This window comes from Dromaius novaehollandiae, chromosome W (genome assembly GCF_036370855.1).
Source record: "Dromaius novaehollandiae isolate bDroNov1 chromosome W, bDroNov1.hap1, whole genome shotgun sequence".
NCBI classification, from domain to species: domain Eukaryota; kingdom Metazoa; phylum Chordata; class Aves; order Casuariiformes; family Dromaiidae; genus Dromaius; species Dromaius novaehollandiae.
Genome location: NC_088130.1, coordinates 48,268,118 through 48,290,929, shown reverse-complemented (window position 1 = coordinate 48,290,929; position 22,812 = coordinate 48,268,118).

Here is a 22,812-nt window from a genome sequence, read left to right as displayed (position 1 = left end):
GGTGAGACTTTCGAATTCTCTTCCTCATGGCAGATACAGAGAAAATCATCAAAGCAAATGTAATGTAAGATAAATGAGAGAGCAGTACAGGTGAGGAAAATTCAGGTTACAAGAAATTCCAGCATTGCATTTTTGCAACTGGAACAAAATCCTTAAGAACTTTGTAAATCACAAAATTGCTCCTACCTTCTTGCTAATAAATATATCAAAATATTTTGGCAAAATATAGATTTCACCCTTAAAGAAATTGCTTTCTGAAAACACTGCATTTCATTTGCAAAATCGTTACAGTGGAAAATTTTTGACCAGCTATAAGGTGCAGTGCTCATTAGAGAACACAGTCATTTGGGATTAATTGCTATCATAACTCCAGTGTAAGCTAACCACCATTTTGCTTTATTGTAATGTGACTTTCTGATTAATTTCTCCAATTCCTCTGTTTAAATAAATTTTATCTTGATAGCACCATTTAAAATTAACAACATTATTCCCAATTAAAGCAACAGTATACAAGAACACAAATAAACTGGTGCTGTGGCTTTTAACACCCTGTCAGCACCATTTGGACATGCAGATGCCTTCTTTGACCGTCAGATTCAGCTACCAGAGCTGGAGAGAGTCACTTTAATTGTACACAGTTGTATACTTTAAATCCATACGTATTGCAAAAGGCAATACAACAATGTTATATGGGGGTCATCCCGGAAACATCTGGACACTCGTTAAACCTAGGCAGAGCAGATCTATTCAAAACGTGCTGTTTTTTTCACAAATTAACTTGAAGGAGTGTTTCTGATCTGGTATTGCCAATGAGAATGATACATTGTGCTAATGCGGTGAAGGTGAACCTAAAGTATTTTTTTCATATTATTATTGGGTGGTGCTAAGATGTATGTTAATGTAACAGCCACTGAAGTCGGTCTTCAGAAAGGAAATGTTTCACTTACCTAATTTAAAGTGATCAAGGTCAGGTTTTAAATATACTCTTTCTGAAGCATATTAGAGGTCATTAAAGACATGCCAAATGGTCATAAAAGCCTCAAACACTCAATTAGTAGTTGTTCCTTTAAATTGCACTAGTAATAAAGCTGTAGAGGTAAAACTCCATTAGGATGATTAGGACAGTTTACACAGAGTTTTCTATTTGCCATTCAGTTATGCAGTTTTTCGTGCCTAGATTATCTTTGCAACTGAGACACTAAAATAGATATGTGTATATATGTATACAGATACAGATTAAGTTTAGAAGCTTAAACTCTGGGAAAACAAAGTTGGAAATCTACCAAGATGTTCTCAAAATCCAAGAGATGGGCAGAATTCAAATGCACTAAATCAAGCCCAGAAGTGTAGGAAAACAGGAAGTTTAATGGTCGCTACAGCGTATTTTTGTATATTTATTCTGTAGCTATTTTACAGTCTGTTGGTCTGTCTTACATTTAGAACCGAAGGTCACGTGGGAATGCTGGAGATCTGCAGTGAAAAAGGAGAGCCTGCTTTGAATAGTTTATAAGGGATCCAGAGGGGGGTTTTCTACTGCTGATTGCCTGTTTTGGTGAAAAAAGGTCTACATGATTCTTGGTGTACATAATGTGAACCTAAATACTTATAGTATTAGTTCCTGGCTCTTTGTTTGTAATGTAATAATGCCTAAATCAACAAATTAAAACATAAAAATCATATTTCACTGTAACTGTAGAACTTGGAAAGGAACTAATGGGGAAAACGTCAAATTACAATACGATTCAAGGGTATTTTAGAAAAGCGAATGCTGATAACTAGTTTTGTTTTTCACCATCGTGTTCCAATGCTATGTTCATTTTTCCTATTCTCTCTTTCTCTTAGACCCTAAAATATTCCACTGGTTCCCACCTGTCAGAGCATACCTGGAGATCAGGGATTATTGCTAAACATTTTCCAGTGTAGGTATTCAAGGGAAAGACAGTCTGAATAATACTTAACCTTTGTAAAATATATTTATCCTTTGCATTGCTCTGCAAGTCTTTCTAATCTCAGAGCTTTTACACTTTCATTTTCTTGCAATTTTGCGTATTTATGAATGTCCTCTGCTCAGTTCAGGTATTATAGTGTTTTATGGCAACTTGTAATTAAAGAAAAACGTGCTATCTAAGATGTTAATTATATATTCTGTGTAATGAAAAATGAGATTAAAGATGCTATTTTGATCTCTAATCTTTCTTCATTTTCAAGCCAAAATTGTATTAACTTATTTTTGTGTGGCTGACTCACCAAAGCAGCAACACTTCTGTGTTTATATTTTAGATAATCAGCAGTCTATTTTCCTTAATTTGTTAAAAAATAAAGATGTGAAAAGAAAAACTGAGGGAGATTTGCCATAACAGCAATGGATTTTGTTTTAAATAATTGCTGCTTTCCTGTGACTCATACTTGAGGCAAATGGCCAGAAGAACAGAGCTTTAATTATTTTTTTTTAGAGAAATTAATTAAAAAAAATAAATTTTGCTAGCATATAAATCAATATCATTGGTAACCGAGCGGTTAAATAGCAGCCATAAGCTGGATGTTCCTTCTTGCCTGAGTGCTGAGCATGCGGCCGTGCTCCTGCTGGAGACGGCACAGCCCGTGAGGCCAGGACGAGTCACCTGCAGCTGGCACCCAGTGCCCCATTAAACAGTTTCACTTGCATTTTCTTTTAAAAGGCACATGCGAAATGTGTGTGGTAGCTTGCAAGGCTTTTTGAAGGGCTACAGTGGCCCTAAAGTTTGAGAACTACTGCAATATGGGAAAGAAATCATATTCCCTCTTGCTTTTCTGTCAATCATAGTTTCCCCACATGAAGCTATCTTCCTTGAGTGAGTTATTTTGAATGTTTCTTTGTTGTTCCCCACATAGCGCTTCAGTTTCTGGACACAGAAATGCATTTTCAGTGAGGTTTTTTTTGATGTATTTCCTCTCATGACATTCAAAATGACAGGGAATTTCTTTCCAATTTAAAGGTCGCTGGTGATGTTACCTAGTGACTTTCCCATTTGGGTGTCTCTCATATTTCTGCGTTAAATTAAATAAAACTTTTACTTATTTAGCAAGTAAAAGCTAGCCCTGTAGAGTCAGCATCTATTCTTATTTTTATAAGATTTTTTTTTCCTTTTCAATCACTATAAAAGCTAGTCTGTAAAGTAAATTATTACTGGTTTAGTGCCAACATGTGTTGTAAATAATTAAATTTTAAAACAATTGGGGAAAAACAAAACAAAACAAAACATGTAAATGAGATCACAGTTCTGTTGGCAGCTGTTTCTTGTGAGAACCTCCAGCCGGGAATGTATTAAGCTTGACTGTAGAGGTGTAGTTCATATTGGTAGGTCTTTCCACAGTCATGGATGCACTGACACTTTCTTTTTTTTTCTTTCATGGACTCACCCCATTCTGCCAGAATACGCAAGAGCACTGCAGATAATTGGTCTATAATGTCTATTATAGATGGATTCACCACATAGGTCACAGATCATCTCTTGTCTTAGAGAACTGGAATATATATTGTATTGCAAACTACATCATCTGTAGGTAGCAAGTATTAACTCTGAATAAATGTTAATCTCTTACTTTGCAGATGTAGACTTCAGATATAAATGGCTGTGACAATAAGGTTAGCATAGTATAAAATTATGTGATCTCAGTTCTTATTACAGTGAATGCCAAGTGTTTAATAGAGCCCTGAATTCTGTCTTTATTCTTTGCTGTACTTACCTAATTACTTAATTATTTTTCAACATAAATTCTTTGGATTAGTCACTACCTGTAGTACTGTGACACTGCAATACAGCATAATGGGATGTCTCACATATTGGGAAAAAAAACAGAGACGTAATGTAAAATGCTATTAAGTCAGTAGAAGTGATAGCAACTTATTTCAGTGTGTTAGTGACCGCTATCAGAAATTTCAGTCTGACAGTAATGTACAGGCAATTTAGGATGCAGGGCAAATTTGTGCACGTTACTGTAAAACGAACGAGTGTTTCAGATGCCCATTTGCAAACTGAAAGCCCTTCTCTTAAGGGAAACCTTTAATCTCTGTAACTGTCCACTATGATCTGGTGTAAATTCCTTGCTGTTCTTATGGTGAGATTTAAAAGGACCTGCAACCATGTTTTCTCATGCTATGCCTGGCACCTACTGCAGATCAGAATAGCTTGACTCTATACAGAATTTAGCTGAAGCTGAATCAAACATGTGAAGTTCCTCATTTTATGTGAAAACTGTCTCAGCAGATGACTTCCAGGCCAGCTGCTAACATCTTTATTTAAGTCACCCTGGTCCCTGTGTTTATGTTGTAAAACTTATTTGTTTTCATTCATTACTGTGTTTCCTCTTTTTTCCCCTTCCTGTCTGAAGTTAATCCGCCCGCTGTTGCCATTGTCCCAGCAAATAAAAGAATGGTTCTTTTACAGCCAGTGTCAAAAGGGCAGTTAATGATGTGGTTCAGGTGGTGATGACCACCAAGGCCCTTTCTCAAGAAAGGTAGTATGTCAGACTAGTGCTGAGCGAGGCCTGAGGATCGGTCCTACTTGTCATCTCGGGTCTCTGACCCAGCCGTCATTTTCCCCATCCTCTGTTTGTTGCAAGCTGATGATACTTCATGGAGTAAGCAGTGAAGTGAAATTATCTGGCCTGCCAATGCTGCCATGGAATGAGGGAAACTAAGTGCCTCCTATGCTGAAATTGCCATGCCTGCTTCTGTCCCTTTTATATTGCTGTTTTGTTGCTAGGTCGATCATCACTAACTTAAAATCAGTTGAAGAATACTGAAATATTGTCAAACCCAGCGAGAGTTTCTAACATGTTGACTTTGGTCTCAGACGTGTAGTCTCGGGGGGTCTTTCAGGTAATCATGAGAAGAAGTCTGAGAAAAGCTGGCAGGAAATCAATTTTGATGTAAGCAGCAGAGGAGCGAAAGAAATCCCAGAGAAACTGTGAGAGCACTAAAAGGTAAATAAATGTGGAATGAGCTGTAAAGCAAATGGTGCAATGGTAAGGAAAAAAATACCAGACAAGATGGGTCAGGAAAAAGACTGTTACTTTCTAATCTTTTTCTAATACCATATTCACTGCAACAGAATTAATAGACTGAGGTAAGAAATTTTTTTCTTCATTTTCATTGCTTTGTATATTTGTTTTTCAGCAATAGATTGTTCTCCATCTCTTTCTTTCATTCACTCATGTCTTGTTTCCTGTCTCATGTTATCTCCTTTGAGCCAGGCTTTGATAGGAACTAAATATAAGCAACTTCCATCGGTCTTGTTGGATTTGTCTAGTACTCAGAAAGGAGCTAAAGTTCAGTGACACCCTATGAAAGACTATCATTGAGTTCAGCAGGGAGCTGGATCATACCCACGGCTCAGCAGCTTTCCAAGCTTATGATCCATTGCTTTAATTAGGTGGTGTAGCTGTGCCAACATTCAGGGCAAGAGAACTGCCGATTTCCATGTCTTGCTCACTTATTATCAGCAATATCATGCTTTGTGAGAGCAGCACAGCGTTGGAAGTCCTGGACAGGAGATATGCCAGCCTCGAGGCCTTTGGGATCACAGTGGTGCCAGGATACACTTGCTGCTAGAGGATGAGCAGCAACGATGGCAACAGGTATATGTCTAATTTGTATATAAAATATATCAGGTTTTTTTGGAGAGAACAAGCCAGAAAATTGTTGCTTAATATACCTGATACCTTGCAAATTCAACTCCAGTTGATTCTTTTGAGTTTTCTCTCAAGAAGTTGAGGAATGATGGAAGAGAACTTTAAATGTCTATATTCTTTTGTAACATGATACAATGCAAATACCTCTGCCTGAGTAATTAATGTCATACTGTTGCTATGAGGGTGGCTAGTAAATTCAGTCTTGGTTTATTTTATGTATCTGCAATAATGAAAGCTAATGGTTGCAGATAGCCCAGTCCCCTGATCTTAGTAATCAATGCAAGTAACAGTTCCCTGAAAGTTAGCCTCTCCCATTGCTCTGACCAGCTGGCAGGTGGATCATCTTGTGGCAATGAAGGAAATCCAACTAGGAAAAAAATGAAGCAACTGGAGAAGCCTGAAGCTCAGGAGGAGATATAGGATCAGGAGGAAAGCACATGAATGGTTGAAAATGGTAAGCTTATAGTACGACAGGGGTGTGTGTGCGTGCACGTGTGTGCGTGCATACACAACATTTCTAATTGCTGTATTCCTATGCATAAAGTACCACTCTTGATATCTCTGCACTTTCACAGTGTTCACAGGTCGTGAAAGAAAGTCTGTGAGACAGAAGTTAAGTCTGGCAGGGCCTGCCTGGGAAACACAGTTGTTCAGGCTCAGTGCTGCAGTCTGGTGACCCAGCCTCTAAGTAGGGCAAATAATAGCAGAGTTCTCCTGGAAGAGGGATGGAAATAGTAGGTTTGACACATGGAATATGGGAACCAGTAGGGAGGGTTCAGTGGGAAACCTCACAAGTCCTTTTGACAGACCAGTTTTGCCAGTGTCTCCTATTCCTCCATTTTCTATCTATTTCCATTTAAATGTCTGAATGCCTTTAGCTTATTCATTTCCCAGTAGGATCTAGCCATTCTCATAAAGTGATTCCTGTCCCAATTTCTGCCAAGTCTCACTTCATTTTCTTTCACAAAATGAAAATTGAGTTTTAACTGGAAAATATATTGCAGGGTATTGCTAGTTAGAAAACAAAGTTTGGCAGAATGGGAAAAAATCTTGCGCTTATTAGTTTAGTGGGTGTTGTTGGAAATATACTTAGAGAAAGAAAATCAAATGAGACAATTTTGTACAATACTTCCTATTTTTACACTTTACTTTGAATTAGAAACACTATAGCAACCTGTATGCAAAACTTTCAAATAAAATACACTAACCCATATATCAAGGAACTTGAAAGGTTTAAATGTTTCTGTATGCAACAAGTGACTCATAATGCTGCATATCTAATTTACTCAGGGGAAAATGATAGAAATAACCCTGGATATTTGTTATAAAAGTATTGAAAATAAATTACATATGAGATTTTTGTATGGTTCCAAATAAGAAAAAATCTAGCATCAAAGGCATGAAATAGTTTTTCTAATGTGTATATGCAAATTGTTACTTTGAAAATAGAATAACTGCATAAAACTCTTTTAGGATAGCAAAATAAAATTATGTTGGAAATGAGAATACATTCAAAGCATAATGATATATAAAGATTTAACCTAGCCTACAAATAAATGTAGTTAAACAATAATCTTCCTATAGGATAACACTTAGTACATTCCATTCAAGAATCTCTACGCTTCTATGAGCACAGGTTTATTAACCCCCCTTTAATTATCATCCTAAATTTGCATGCTAGGTAGTTGAGGCTCAGAGAGACCATGGCCAGTGCCGTTTCACTGGTCTCGGATATTGCTATTGTCTGTGTTCAGGATGACATAAGACACTCTCTGTGCTTAACAAGTTGTATGCAGTTGAGTAATTTACTAACGTAATTGGTTTGCTTACAGGAACACCCTTGCCATGTCAGAGCACCTCCTGTTTATCACAATGAAAAGAGAGTTTGGTCTTTATTATGCCCAAGGTCACATACGAAGTCCATGAAAGATCAAGGGATTAAGACATCAGGAGGAGTTTTTAGTTCTCATTTGAGCATACCCAGTTCCAGTATAACTGATATTGCAGTGGTATTAAAAGCCTGAGCCATATTGTAAGCACCAAATGACAAGTCTGGGCTGACTGTAATAGTAAGGTCTACGTGAAAAGAATTCTTCAATCCTTAAATTAGTAAGTCTTCAGTGATATTTAACGTGAGGCCTCTAGGCACCCAAATTAATGGGATCATAAATTTGAGTTACAGGAGGATCTTGGAATAAATACTCTCTTCATGTTTACACAAAGGAGATAAAGGCTTTTAGTGAAAAGGAAAATAGTTAACTGAAAACATACCATCAAGAAAATCACTAGCACTTAAAAGCAATGTGTGACTTCTGTATTAGTAAAGATTAATTTACCTGTGGAATGGGACTAGTGTGACCATCAGTCAAGCTGATCCGCAACTGCAGTTGACACTTCGGGCACACCTGTACCTGTTCCACTGTTGCTCAGTATTATTCAGGATATATAGTCAAACAAAGAAGGACAAATCTTATCTTAGGGCAGGAAGAGATACTTCAGTCCAATCCTTTCACCTCCCCCATTTAGCTAATGTTCTGCTTCGTGTTCTAATGAGACATCAATTACAGTCTATGATTAGTCAACCAAACAGGAGAAGCTCAGGCTATAGTCAGAGCACTGCTTACCAAAGATATGTGCAGGTTTATTAGCTCCCTGGCCTACTATACAGATAGCTATTCCAGTGCATTCATTCTGTTCACATAAGTCCTTGTTATTTATGCTGTATTTGTGCTATTTTAGTTGTTTTTGAGAACGATATTTTGCTTTAATCCATCGGAGATGAATGAAAGGTATAAACCTCTGCGTCAGAAAGTAATGAAAGCAAGCAGGCTGTGACAACATGCTCAACAGGGCCACTGCATTCAGCTCCAAACAGATAAGGCATAAATCTTGTACGGTACAGTGAAATCCAGTACAGTATTTTGGAAAAAAAAAAAGCCTCAGCGGAGCTATAATTTTCCACCAACTGTGGTGGAGTAACGTGTCCTTGCTGACGATGGGAACCTTTCTTGTGCTTCTGGGGAATGAGGGGCATGTTCTGGCGGCCAGGCAGGACCTCCTCCGACCGCCGGTGGCATGACCGGGCAGGCGGGGGCTGCCTCCTGCAGCTTTGGGGAGGCGAGGCTCAAAGGGAAACCCCTCGCTATCAAGACACAACCATACTGGCAGGGCTGTAAGGCAGCCCTGTAGGATTAGTGCTAAGCATGCTGAATGTCTTTGTTTCTTTAACAAATACTACATTAAGAAAATGCCAGTGGCAGGAGCATAGCTTATCTGTAGCCACTGTGCTCTTTGTGTCCTGCAGGCACAGTTCAGTTTAGATTTGGACTGAACTTCCCCTGACTTCTGCCACCAAGTACAGAAATACTCCAGATATTTGGTGGTTTAAACAGCTTCCTGAGTTGTCCTTTCTTGGCTGAGTATTGCTATTTCCAAGCCTAAAACCCAGCTTCATCTTCAAAAAGGAACCAGCAAGGAGGTGGAGCATAGGATGGGAAGAGAAAGCCCAGCTCCTGGCAGCTCTTGTCCCTCCCCACTGGCAATGCTCTGCCCTTTCCCAGCTCCCATCCCAGCGAGGCTCTGGCATCCCGGCTGCCTCCCCTCCTCTTCCTGCACTGGTGAGGCAGCAGCATAAAGGTGCTGGGCAGGCGGGGGGAGTCTGCTTAGGGTCTGTTTAAGGTTAAGCTGGCGACTTCTGGGCGTAGAGAGGCTCGTGCCTGGGAGGAATTGCTAGTCCTTCTCTGAGCAGCCCGGAACCCCCCTTAGACCTTGCCAGCCACTCCACCTCCCAGCCAAGGCCCCTGCAGCCCCTCAACCTCTCCCAAATTCCCCGGGCCTCTATTCTGTTGTTCCTGCAGAACCTGCTCAGCTGCCTTCACAAAACTGCATTTTGCCTACAGTCCTGAAGATTACAGAGGTGCTTCCAACAACCCGTGAGGTATGGAAGCTTGAAGGGGATGTGTGAAAAAAATATAATAAAATTGAAGGGCAAACAAAATACTATCTGTTTTCAAAATAACTAAGGACCCAGATTTAAAGGGATTCATTTAGATTTAGTGGGCTGTGCTTTAAACATTTGTTGTAACATCAAAAATAACATGTTGAAAGTGAGCCTGCTGTTCTCTAATATAATGTACTGAAAAAGCATGCGCCAAATTACTCTGTCTGTACTGTCATGTAACTTAGGGGCACATTTATTCTTTATTTCTTTAACTGTAAAAGGAAGGAAGGATCAGATGTATAGTTAACTGCAGAATCTGGAAATACTAAAGATATTGTGAATGTGCCATAAAGCTGTATCCTTTATAAAAATGGACAGGTGGACAAACTTCCTTTATTAGCTTGGTTTTATCAGATAAATTGCCCGAGTGCCTTCTTTTTCAGCAAAGCAAAATGTTTTCTAAGTGGTATTTACCAGAAAGTCTTACTGTATGAAAGGAAATCTCTTCATTTTCCTCAATATTTTCTATTCTGTGAGATCAGTTACATCAAAACCACAACACTGTTATTAGACCAGGCTATAAACGGCATTTGAATAGAGAAAGAAATGGCTAGTATATTGGACAGGACATACAGATGGCTGTATCCCTTTCTGAATTAAGCCATAGATTTCCCAGTGTGACTTTCAGCAAGACATAAGATTTTTATCAGTGTTGGAAACTAAGTCCTCCTAATAAACATGAACATATCACAAAATAAATTTGGTTATTAGAAGAAAATAATGGAGGAAAAGTGAAAGGAAGTGAAGAAATGTTGCCTAAGTTTCCAGAATATGCAGATTTTATTATCACACTATTTTCTTGGAGATTCCTGGTCATCTCAGCTGAAAACCTCCATCCACCACAGATGTGAATGAGGGACCTGCAGCTTTTCAGATCCAGTCCAACCCCAGGCCTTGTGGCCGGGCATTACTCCCTTTGCAGCCAATGGCCCAGCAACATTTTACACACAAATGGAGAACCAGCCCTGCAAAATTTAATACAAAATGAACTTTATTCATGCCATTAGATCTATTGGCAGACTATGCTGCTAGTGAGTAAAGGTATGTCTGAAGTTAAAGCTTTACATTTCATACTTCCTTACCTTATTGTTAGTGTTCAGTTAATAATTGACATCTCCATGAAAACAAGAGACGATTCCTCAGTCTCCCACTCCATGAAATCATCGTAAAGATGCATGTGGTGACAAGCTGTTTTGTATATGGTTCTTTAGGGGGAACTTTTGCCAATTGACAGAGTAGCTGCCAGGCTGCTTAACCTCTGCTAGGGAGCGGGGGGAGAGGGCAGGGAAGCAGAGATGACAGCTTGACAACAAACCCTATGAATAGTATGATCTCCAGACTGCAACTAGTTTAAAATTGTGTTTGCATTGTCATTTTCCTAGTGTTCTGATGCAAAAGCATACATTGTCTTAAATTCACTTAAAACCATGTTCAGTTGGAACGCTTAGAAAGTTTATTTGTGCTTTGGCTCAACTTGCTCTGAGTTTGTAATGAAAATAAAAGCCAGTGTGCAGCAGTTTCCTTTTCTCTGTGACAATTTTGCAGACTCCACTCTTTATTTTCAGACTAGCTTTGTATGAAGAGTCATCCACTGTCTACCCAGGAATGTTTTATCAGCCTCAGTTTTTATGTGACAAATGCAAGAACTGTGGGTTTTCCTAGTGTTGGCTCAGCATTATCTGTTAATTAGCAGATGAAGTTTAGGGAGTTCACTGTCATGTTTCTCCTGGTTTAAGCTGCCACTGGTAATTTAGCAAAAGGCTGAAAAGGAAAGAATAGAAAACAATATAACCTTAAAATTTCTTAACATTTTCTCACTTCATTTGCTCACTTAGAAAAGTGATTTCTGTCATACCACTAATATAGTTCCTTCCCTTCCTGGCCTGCTGATGATGCGAAAGTCCCTGCCTGCCCACGCAGATGTAAGAGAAACAGTTACTGTCGATTACAGAGCTCCCGACATCCCTGGGGAGAGTAGCCAACATCAGCAACTTCCCCGTCTCGCCCCTACCCGATCTGCCAGCTGACCGCTGCTATAAAATGACCTGCAAGCAACCAGGCACGGCTGGCACCACGTACCGGCTCGCGTGCTTGCCTGCCTCTCCCAGCGGTGTCCTTTCCTGGGGGCAGCAGCAGAGCAAGCGGCGTCTGCAGCTCTGCCTGCCGGGCCCCGGCGAGGAGGCGGCGTGCGGTGGCAGAGCTCGGCGGCTTGCCCCTGTCTGCCCCGCGCTCTCGGCCCCTTCGGGCCAGCCGGCGGCGCTCGGTCCTGTCTCCGTCTGGCAAATCCACCGGAGGGGTGTGCAAAACTGTCCCTGTCTGCCTGACACATGAGTGGTCTTATTAACATAAATACTAATTTTGCCCTTTTTTAGCAATCTAAGTCTATTTTCTTTTTTTTTTTTAATGTTGCTTTCCATCACTGTAAAATTCAGACAAAAACTGTCTGAGGGTAGTTCAAGTTAACAATATAGTACTAATATATGAAAGCTCACCTTAAATTATTTTTCCTGTGAGATTTTTAATGAGAGCTACTTACAATGTGGTAGAAAATAACTGGAGTGATGTTGTTTTGTGCTGTATTAGGAAAACAAGATTGTTTTCAGCTAATCTAGGGAAGATTGTGGGCATTTTGGCCTTGGCGAATTTTTAAAGCAAGCAGTGGAGAACCATGCTGCTCCTAATTACTGAACATACAGGGGGAAAAACTATGGACATGAGAATAAGGTGAAGTCAGGAAACTCAAAGCATCTTCTTCACAGAATTGACTCCAAATATCCATTAGCCAAGAGGAGGAGTCCAGCATATCACATTTCTGCACCCATAGCAGGCTGTTCCCAAGAGCAGGGCTCAGAAGCGGGGACAATCTTGGACGGGTAACATACAGACCTCACAGCTACATTAATTCAGGGTATTTCTGTATATCAGTAACTGTGTTTTTTTATGAAGAAGGATACTTACTGTGGTTTGACCAGCAACCCTGTGGCCATGCGTAACACTGAACGCAGGCTAATAACCACTGTGAGAGGCTGAGTAAATTACAGTATTTGTATGTACAGTATGGGATTACAGTAGTGCTTACACGGTTATGGAGCTTCCAATTGACTTCAAGGGCAGACGTGTGCTGCAAAAGACAGTAGACCTGGCTCGAGTTCTCCACTTTGCATGTGTAACTGTTTCCGTGCCCCTGAGTCTGCTTATTTCAAGCTGGCATCTTTGGTATCTTTTTTTAAAAATGGCTTTCTTCAAACTTTGACAAATAAACCACAAATGTAACCTCTTAAATGATTTTGTATTATGGTAGCCTTATACCGGTTTAATTGAAATGTGGAAAAAAAAACTCGTGGGGTGAAGCTGTTGCAGTTCTGAAAGGAGACACAAATAATGTACTTTCTGTTCTATTTACAGAAGGACCTTGGCCAATTACCACTGCATGTAAGGTGAAAAATTACACTGACTCCAAATACTACTCTGTCATAGCTAGCCAGAATGACATGGGACAGTGATGATAGTGCAATAAACGGAAGGACTTTAAGGGCTTTCAAAGTTAAAACATGGTTAGCTGTAGAAGAGAGGCATTCCCACACTCTTCAGAGTCTGCATTTTCTTCTGTGCCTACATTTTTTTTCTGCTGGTGTAGGCTGAAAAGTCTGATTTTAGTTTCACAACCGTCAATGGAGTGTGTGAAGCCAGAATTTTGAAGCAGTTGTTGAAATGAAGTGAAATCTGAGAGCTTATGGTTGGGGATTTTGTCCAGAAGCAGCAGCTGCTCTCAAAGGAGACCCACGCGGCCAAGGAACCGCTGCCAAAGCGTTGGCTGCTGGTCTTCCTTGGGTGGGCGGCCTCTCGCTTGTGCCGTGACTCAGTGGTTTCCAGCACAGTGAATTGTTTTATTCGGTGAGCACCTTGCTGGGCGCTCTGCTGTCTCAGCCTCGCTGTGTCCGGGCCTTGCTGGCTGGGCTGTGCATCATTCCCAGGCCAGCTGCCCGCCCCGGCCGGGGCGCGAAGGGCAGGGAGCCCCCTGAGCCGGACGAGTGGCCCATAGCTCTGCAGGGGAGGCCCAGCTGCCAGAACGACAGCTCGTGAGGGGTCCCGATGTCATTTCATTTTGCTTTTCTTGATATCAGTCAGTCCATTTACTTGTCACGTTGCATTTAGCGTGGACTGCTTGCATACATACTGGTGTCTGTCTTTCAATATGCATTTTTCATTTGCTTTTTCCTCCCTTTTCACACAGATTTTCAAACTTGCTGCTGATAGCTGATTTGATGCTAATGTGAAAAAGTAGGTGCAATTGCACCTGCATTAGACTTGCAATCACAGTAATACTCTGGCTAAAGCTAAGGTTAATTTCTTCTTGTGAATTTAAAATAATGAAATGCAATTTCTCTAGTGGATCACTAGAAATACTCTTGCTTTAGTATCTATTTCTTGGCTCAGTTTTCAAACTCTTCAGTCATAACTACTTCTATAAAAATTTTCTGTTTCCAAGTGATACATGTTACATCTGAAAATGCTTTAGACTTAAACATCTTCTTTTTGTCCCTGATTTATGATGGTATTGCCAGTCTTCTGAGCACCTTTAAATTTCAGGCAGTAGATATTTTAATAGGCATATATCCTAACATTGACAAAACAAACAAAAAAAGCTATATTCAAGTAGGATCAAGATTTTTCCAATAAGTTTTTCTGACTATAAACAGCACCAAGTGCACTAGAAGAAGGTGTAAAACATTCAGAGTAAATAGTTGTGTAATATCTTGCTTTTTAGGAAAGTTGCTTTCTAACCTCAAGCAGTTACCTATCTGACTTACAAATTTTTAAATTCTGTCAGCTATAATTGCATATATTATTATTCATCCCAGAATTGAATTCTTTTTTGAATTCTTCTGTTCCTTGGTCTCAATAATATCTTAAGGCAGTGGGGTGCATAGATTAATGCTTTCATCAGGTTTAGGATCCTTACTCAGGAAAACATCAATCTTCCAGACTACATTCAAACCAGTCATACCCACACAAGTAAATTAGCAGGATTAGGCTTTTAGCATGTACGTACATCTCATTCCTGTTCAATTTCTAGGACATGAGCATGGGCTCAGCTGCTTTTTCAAATCAGGAGGATAGCTGGCCAGTCATGGTTGGCTGAAACCCATATTTCTCTTGGCCAGCTGAGCTGCAGGAAAATCAAAACATTCCAAGGTCTGGAGAATTGTCTGTATAGGATTTTCTTTTCTGCGTATGTCACCTTAGGTACTATAATATTAACATTTGCGCTTCATTACTGCTGCTAACTTGAAAATTTCACATCACCCTGTGGACATTTCACTTTACACTCACAAGCCGTCTGCCACTGATGAGGCTGTGGCTTCCGCGACCCATTACGGTGTTGATTTATGTGTTCATATGACTCTTTCGTTATCTTGTTTTGATTTTGAACTGTTCCACGTTATTCCTGAGGCAATTTCAGCCACCCAGGAGCTGAAAAGTGACTTTGTGCTGCGTTCTGATGTCTCCTGCTGGCTCAGCAGGATCAGACATAGAGCAAGTGTAGAAAAGGGTCAGTCCAGGAAGTACTGAAGCACATGAGATGGATTCATTTGTAACTATCCAAACATGTGTAATCGTGATGCAAAAGTTAAGGGAGGAAGCCAAAAGAGAAGGAGTAAAATGTACAAGAAAGGGACTAATGCTCTTTAAGACACCGATATGGAGCAGGTTCATACAGGTCTGAAAAGCTGGAGTCAGTTTTGAATTATAATTTGAAACCAGATGTGGTGTGAGAGTGCTTGAAGATGTTGGTGATACCATCCTGCTGCCTGGAGGGACAGAGTAGTTGATCTGCAGCACTGTGGGCCCCTTGAATGTGAACTAAAAGCTGGGATTAAAACCCGGGGTGCAGCACTGAAGGCAAGTTGCAAGTTGGCAGTATTCCAGCACTGCAATAGGACAAAAAGGAGGGGTGCAAAAGACAAAGTAAATCTGGTTAAAAATGTTAGTGACTTCAGTGCAGATGTGATCAGGATCTCTCACCTTCCCCTTTACCTTTCTTATTTGCTATAGTGTTTATCAGAAATAATGCAATGTGCTCGGAAAGTGACTACTTCAAAAGAGAAACTGTGTTTTCATGTTCCAGGTTTTACATTATTTGTATTCCCGCAGATACCTGTTTTCACAGAGAACTAAATTCCTGATCCATGCAGTAGCCATAGCTGTTTTTCAATATGAAAGAAAAGAAAGACCCTATGTATTGGTAATGGAAATGAAATTCAGGAGACATCTAGGTTTGGATGAAAACTAACCCTGCGGGCCAGAGTTTCCTTTCCGATATGTTTTTCTTTTCCTTTCTGTGCATCTCATTACTAGACCATGCCATGTCACATTGCCACCTAATTTTCAGAAAACCATTGTGGTCGATGAATGTGCGAGTTCGCTCTCTTGTTGTGTATTATAACAGTTCTGGGACTGGCTGCATGTTGAAAGAGAGGTGAGAGGGAAAATTTAGGGAAGCTAATTTGAAAGGTCTTCTGAAGATTTAATTCATCTTGAATATAACCAGACCCTATGCCTTGTAGGAGGTTTGTTTTTCAACAATTAGTTTAGTACTCATTCACCAGACATTTTTTTTTCACTAGATAATTGCTAATAATAGATTAGCATCAAGCAAAGTGAAAGTTCTCTACAAAGAGATGGGGTATCATTTTATTATCCACCTCTTAAGGAGAGCACCACGACAGACCTGTTAGGGGAGACAGAAACTGGGAACTTTTCCCATCCAAAAATATAAGGCCATGATACGGCTGTGACTTTCTTTTTTTTAATTTTTTTATTTAATGATTTTCCAAAATCCTGAACAATGCTGCGCAAAGCCCCAAACACACAGTTGTTATTCTGAAATTTTGCAGTGTTGCTCTTCCTGGAGTGATGTGATGCCTTCAAGTCTTATTACTTCCCTACTCAGTAAAAATGAGAATGTAATAATGTAAGTGCTCAGAAACCCCAAAGGATACAAATTTCATTTTTCTTCTAGCTTTTGAGAGTGGAAGAACAATTTACTTTTTGTTTATTATCCACGAAAACATCCCCCTCTGCTCAGCATAATTTGTATTTGCAAATAAATTCAGCTTCGTGGTTCTCTCCTAATATGCCAGCTATGTCACCAAAATAATGTACAGCCACCAAAATAATTATTTTCAAATATCTTTTCTATAACCTCAGCCTAGGGAAAAATCGTTGTTTCTGAGCTATGCAAAGATCCTGTCTTGAGGTAGGGCACATCTCATGGGCTGTTCAGTCATGCCTGACGCACTCTTTGACTATTATTGTGATAGCAAAAGATATATAGCCAGTGATTTGAAAAGGGGAGGAGCACACTGAATATCCACTGAGTCTGAAGCAATTTGTTTTTGCACAGAAGAAAAAGGAATCTGTTCTGTAAGGTGACGACCCTTTGCCTGGAGACCGAGAAGTATTTTTAGTCATTTGAAGTTTAATGCACAAACCTTCATTATCTAAAACTGTTTTTGTCATGGATAATTTCCTCATTAATGAACTGAGGGAGGTGAAATGTATGTTTTACCCTCAGGAGCTGTAGGTCTAGTACTTCACCTGTGTAAAGGCTGCGAGTCAGCTGTTGCCTTTTTAGCCGTAGCCAGGGGAGAGGCTGGTTTCCGAGGCTGTGCAGCCCGTGCTTCTCTCGGGAGCTCCCACGTTTTGGCCTGCCTGGTGCCGGTGCTGGTGTGTCGTGCTGCCCCGTCCTCCTCCGGGCCGGTTGGCTACGCACAGAGCTCAGGTGTCAGTCTCCGAGTTAGGGGCACTCGACTGTTAGAGAAAATGACTTGTATTTTCCGGAGGACTGGGGCTTGCCTCTGTCCTGGTGCACGGGAGGGTGGGAAGGAGAAGCGATGGTTTCTTACACGCTCTCAGCCTGTGTGCTCTCTCGGGCCAAGGCAGGCCGTAGTTAAGCACTAAGTAATTTATTGTTATGGCATTGCAGTAACCTCTACTTCAGGTAAGCTGGATTTTAATATGAACTTTATAAGTGCAGAAGGAAGTGGTTAACTGACTTGGTAAGAGTCAGCAAGGCTTCATCTTGCTCCCAGACAAGTCAATAGTGAAGTTTTCATTTGCTTTAGCGATGCAAGATGAACTGTGCAGGGATAGCAGCAAAGAGGAGACATCTGGAGCTCCTGTGTCCTGGCTGTGTGCCAAGCTACCAGAGCAGTCCAGCCACTCTGGAATCATACATAATGGTCATCCAGCAGAGACATGGACGTCTAAATATAATATTTCTTCAAGTAGTTCAGGAGGAAACACATGCCACTTACAAATATGAGAACAATCCTTAATATGATTAATATGGGCTTGCTTAATATGATTACTAAGCCTTACCTCTTCTCTTTGCATTTTTATTTTTAAGTTCTGAGTAACCTGTTTTTCCCTTTAGTAATTAATATGTATATTAATTACTTTGTCTATTACTTAAAGATCTTACATTCCTGACTGCTTTTTGGCCACAGGAATCATATATGGCTATATTAAAAACACTTAAGGCCTATGTGTCATTGTCATATGTTTGTCATATTTTGCCTTGAAAGTTTCCTATCCTTAAGAGTATGTCAATAGTAAAAAAACAAACAAACAAACAAACAAAAAAAAAACATGGACTGTAACTTCAGTTGTGTACTATTACTTTGAATTGTTTCCAAAGTGATCCAAGCTGTCTGGTAGAAGAGCATGGAAATAATTCTTTGTTTTTCCTAAGAGCCCCAGCTTTCATTTAATTTCTCCAACAAATAATAATAACAATAAAAATAATAACAAAAACCTAAAAAGAATCAAAGTAAAGCCATTATGGTTACGAAGAAAAATCTTCAAACTGTAATGGATACAGCAATGTCTAATTGTTTTTGTAAAAAGATCTGAAATGAAAGCTCTGAGATGTAAAAGCTCATTTCCATAAGTTTTGATTCTGAGTATAGCAATCCTACTTTTGTTAGCTCTTTTGCTGTTCAAAGCATGTAAGAAATAAGAGGGTATATCATACCGGAAAGGTCTTGAATACTGGTAGGCTTTTAACACCTTACACCAATTTTTAAAATTCTGTGAAAATCATCATTCTCTGTTTTCATACAGTAATCTGAGTTGAAAAGAATTTCTTGATGCGATCAAGCCCAGCCTCCTGCTCTAAGCAGCGGTAACTTCCAAGGTTAGATTGCTCAGGGCTTTGCCTATTCAAATATCGAAAATCCCTAAGGATGGAGATTCTACAATCTCTTTTCCCACCCCAGTAGTTATCAGGAGATAACTGAATGATTTCCGCCCCCCCCCCCCCCCCCATTATTTAGATAATCTCAAACTCATTTTTTTCTTGTTTCTGATTGAATCAGTCCTTTTGGAGGAAGGACTGGTGCTTGTCAGTTTTCTCTCTTTACTGTCTTCTTCTCATGGTAGGAGAATGGCTGTGAATGGTACCTGAAGACCCCAGTCAGGCAAAGGGCTTGTCACATATTTTCTTGAAAGAAAGCTTTTACACAATGTGCAGAGAAGAAATGATGTTCTTGATATGAATTCATGTGTCATAAACTTCATCCAAATACTGACAGATGAACTGCTGCAGAAATCCACTGGTTCTGCATCCACTTCTGTGTCTTTATCTTGGAAAAGCAGGGTTGATCATCCCAGCCATAAGTAGTTCAGGTGCAGTTCAGATGGCTTTCTAGATCATCTTATTTAAAACAAGTTAAGATTAAATTTCAGTGAGAGGAAAAGACGAAAGCTTTTATTTGTTCTTTTTGTTCTGAAGCAATGTTTCCCAGAAGAGCCTTGCACTGTGTGCCGTATCAGAGCCGTGCATATTCCATAGCGAGATACTAATGAGCTCTGTGAAGACCCAGCGTAGCTGGACTCTTCGAAGAGCTGCAGTCCTCCAGTCATATGCTTGAGCCACTATCATGTATGAGAGCGCTTGGAACTCCAGAGTGATTCCTGCAGTGGTAAAACTGACCCACCAAGTGAAGGTGGTTGCTGATAGGTGAAAGACGCAGATTTTAACTAAGTTTTAAGGCTCCAACACAAATGGAGACCCCATGAAGGCTGATGCTTTTTCTGATTCCATTGTGAAAAACAGGTACTACTGCAACACCAGACAGCTACATGTCCTGCATATATATTCTTTTTATTATGTTTAAATCTTTAGTACAATGTTTTTTATATTTCTACTTTTAAGAATATGAATACAATTTTTACTTAATGAATCCCATGAGGATGATAAAGGGAATAGACAGTAAGAACAGCATAGTATTTAAAATGAAAGCGTTATCCCTGTAGATTATGAGGGATGAATAAAAATAAGAAATAAGAAATAAAAAGAAAGGTCCAAGCCCTCAGCTGATGTAAATTGGCACTGATACCAAGAGAAGCTATGCCACTTAATATCAGCTGAGGATCTTGTCCAATGTTACAGAAAAGATGAGTGAGAAATGAGACGCATAAGCAATTACTTTTGAAAAAGTCATTTGTAAGTTAAAATCACTGAGGCAGGCAAAGCAAAGCTCTATGGCTTAAAAAGGTGACTGAAGATATTCCTGGTTTCAGTAATATTTCTTCTTTGTGTGGGAGTAATAGAGAGGATGCAAAAACTAAATGTGTAGCCTATAACAAAGGAATGAGAAGGAAGCTGAAAAAATTAAACTAGGGAGTCTGACCTCAGGTCCCAGGTATTTTAATATAAGATTATATAAAGCAGTGAGTCTTTGCTAAGTTTCTCCGACAAATGTGCTGGATTGTGTTGGATGATAACTCAGAGAACACAAAACAATAGAGGGAAAATCCTGGTGAGAGATAAGAAGTTTCAAGAATTTTGGAAAGCCTGTTTTGCAGAAAAAAACTTGTGTCTTGATGCTAATCCCTGGTAACAAATAGTCTCTCTCCTGTTTCACATCCTCCATCCTTTTCTTTTTCTTTTTCCATCTGTGTTGCAGATGGCTGACTCCCAGATTGCAAGCTTGCAATTGGTAGAGTTCAATTAAAATAAATTTTAGAATATTCTTAAATAACAGTCATAGCATGACTTACTAGACTTTCCCTGCTCTTTTTTTTTTTTTTTTCTGAATAGCTCTTCCTGTAGTTTGATATTAAGAAAGGGAACTCCATTTGTATCAACCTCATAATGTAAATCTACTCTGAAAAATGTGGCTTTGCATCATCAGATAAACTACTGAGTGAACAGACATGTTGTTAGAAGAATTATGGATCTTTTCTGGCAGAAATGGAAAGGAATAACATATATTTTATTTCTTTAATGATTCATCATATCATATTTGCTATTAGTTTTATCAACCTTAACAATTACATTATTTTTTTACATTTTTAAACAGTAGATTTATTTTATAGAATGACAACATTAGGTCTCTTTTCTTAATGGCTGAGATCTTAGATAATAGAAAACTGACAGGGTTATATTAATGATGTATTTAGGAGACTTTAGTAAGGATTATCAGTTTAGACAGCTTTTTATTTAATCATTACGTTCAGCCAAGAACTCCTAAATATGTGGAGCACTGAGCTTACCAACCAGATCCATGCATTTAGGCCAACTTTTTTTCTTGTGAGAGTTAAATAAATTCTAGTGTTAATACCAGGGCAAGACATATTAAAATTGTCTCTAACTGAGGCTCCCAAAAGCTGTTAAGCTGAGGGGGGGGAGAAATGGAGGGGTGGAGTGTGTGGAATGCTTTCCTGCCTGGAAATCAGCCCAAAAATTACTTTAAAAGGCTTGAGGAAAAGAGAAGGAAAAGTAGTAGGTACCTGAAATAAGACCGTGATGGAATGTAGATGTCAAAGTAAAAGAATGTAATGTGGAAGATCTTTATTTGCTGCTCAGTTCACTATTTGTTTTACAGCTCCCAGTAAACCTCAGCTTTGACCAGAAGGTTCCCTGAGCACCTGTAGTTCTGTTCTGCCTCCCTGAGCAGTGAGTCAGCCTACAGACCAGCTGAGCCCTGCGGGCGCCAGAAACCAGAGCGGTAGAAAGGCCCCTGGGATATTTTAGCATGATGCAAAATACTAAGGTACTGCTGTTACCCTGCTAAATTTTAAGGAGTTGCCAACAGCACTTGAAATCTGTTTCTCTCAGCTCCGGGAAAAGAAAAGGAGGATGGTAGATCTGGAAGAGACTCGCTGCATAAAATACCAGCACAAGTCAGTACAAGGGAGTGCTGTGCAGAGTGCCAAAGTGATTTAAGTTGTTCAAACTCCTGCTGGAGTCTAACTCCTGGGCAGTGGCCGCTGCTGTCAGTCCCTGCGGCTCTCTCTTGGGGAGGTCAGAATTCCGGAGTTAGCAGGACGATGCCAATTTACACTAGCTGATAGTCTACCCAGGTGTCTGTAGCGGCTTAAACTGTTTCTGCCATTTGCATTGGTGACTGGCGATTAATCAGCAGGGAAGAATGATGTGAATGCTAATCCCACATGCTCTGATCCTCAGCCGTCTGTCCTATAACTTGATGAAACTTACCCCAACAGTGCAGCCGCTCCAGGAATCATCCAAGGAGTGGAATTGAGGGGAAAATGTCACTGGCTCCCTGTGAAGAAGCACAGTCAGGTACTGCAGGAGGCCATGAATACATAAACACTGCAGGAAAAGCACTAACACTGAATTTGTGGTGTCTCTGATGTATTGTAGGTGGAAGTCAAATGTTTGAAACCTTCAGAGTTGCTGATTTTTGTTTAAAGCTCTGGGGCTCAGCATGTGTTACTGATTTTGTACTTTCTATACGGTTACAGTAATAACTCCTGATTCAACCGTTTGTGCTATACAGGTACAGAGCATAAAGCTGGAGCTGCAGTGATTGGTTTTGGATAACAGAAATCTTTGTTGAGTCAGTCCCATTGTTTGAAAAAATATTCCCCAGATTGGACAAACACGTACACATGAAGTTTACCAGTGCTTTGCAAAACAGGTTCATCCTGGCGTCTGGTGTGTGAACTTTGAGCTTGGTTATCCAGTTAGTTCACTAGGTGAAATTGTTCAAATCCATCATGCCGTGTGCGCTCAGTTCCCCCCCTGTATCAGAGCTGGGATTCCCCAGTCACAGAAAACCACAAAAACAGGCTGTGCTGAGGAGCATGTTGCGGAGAGCAGC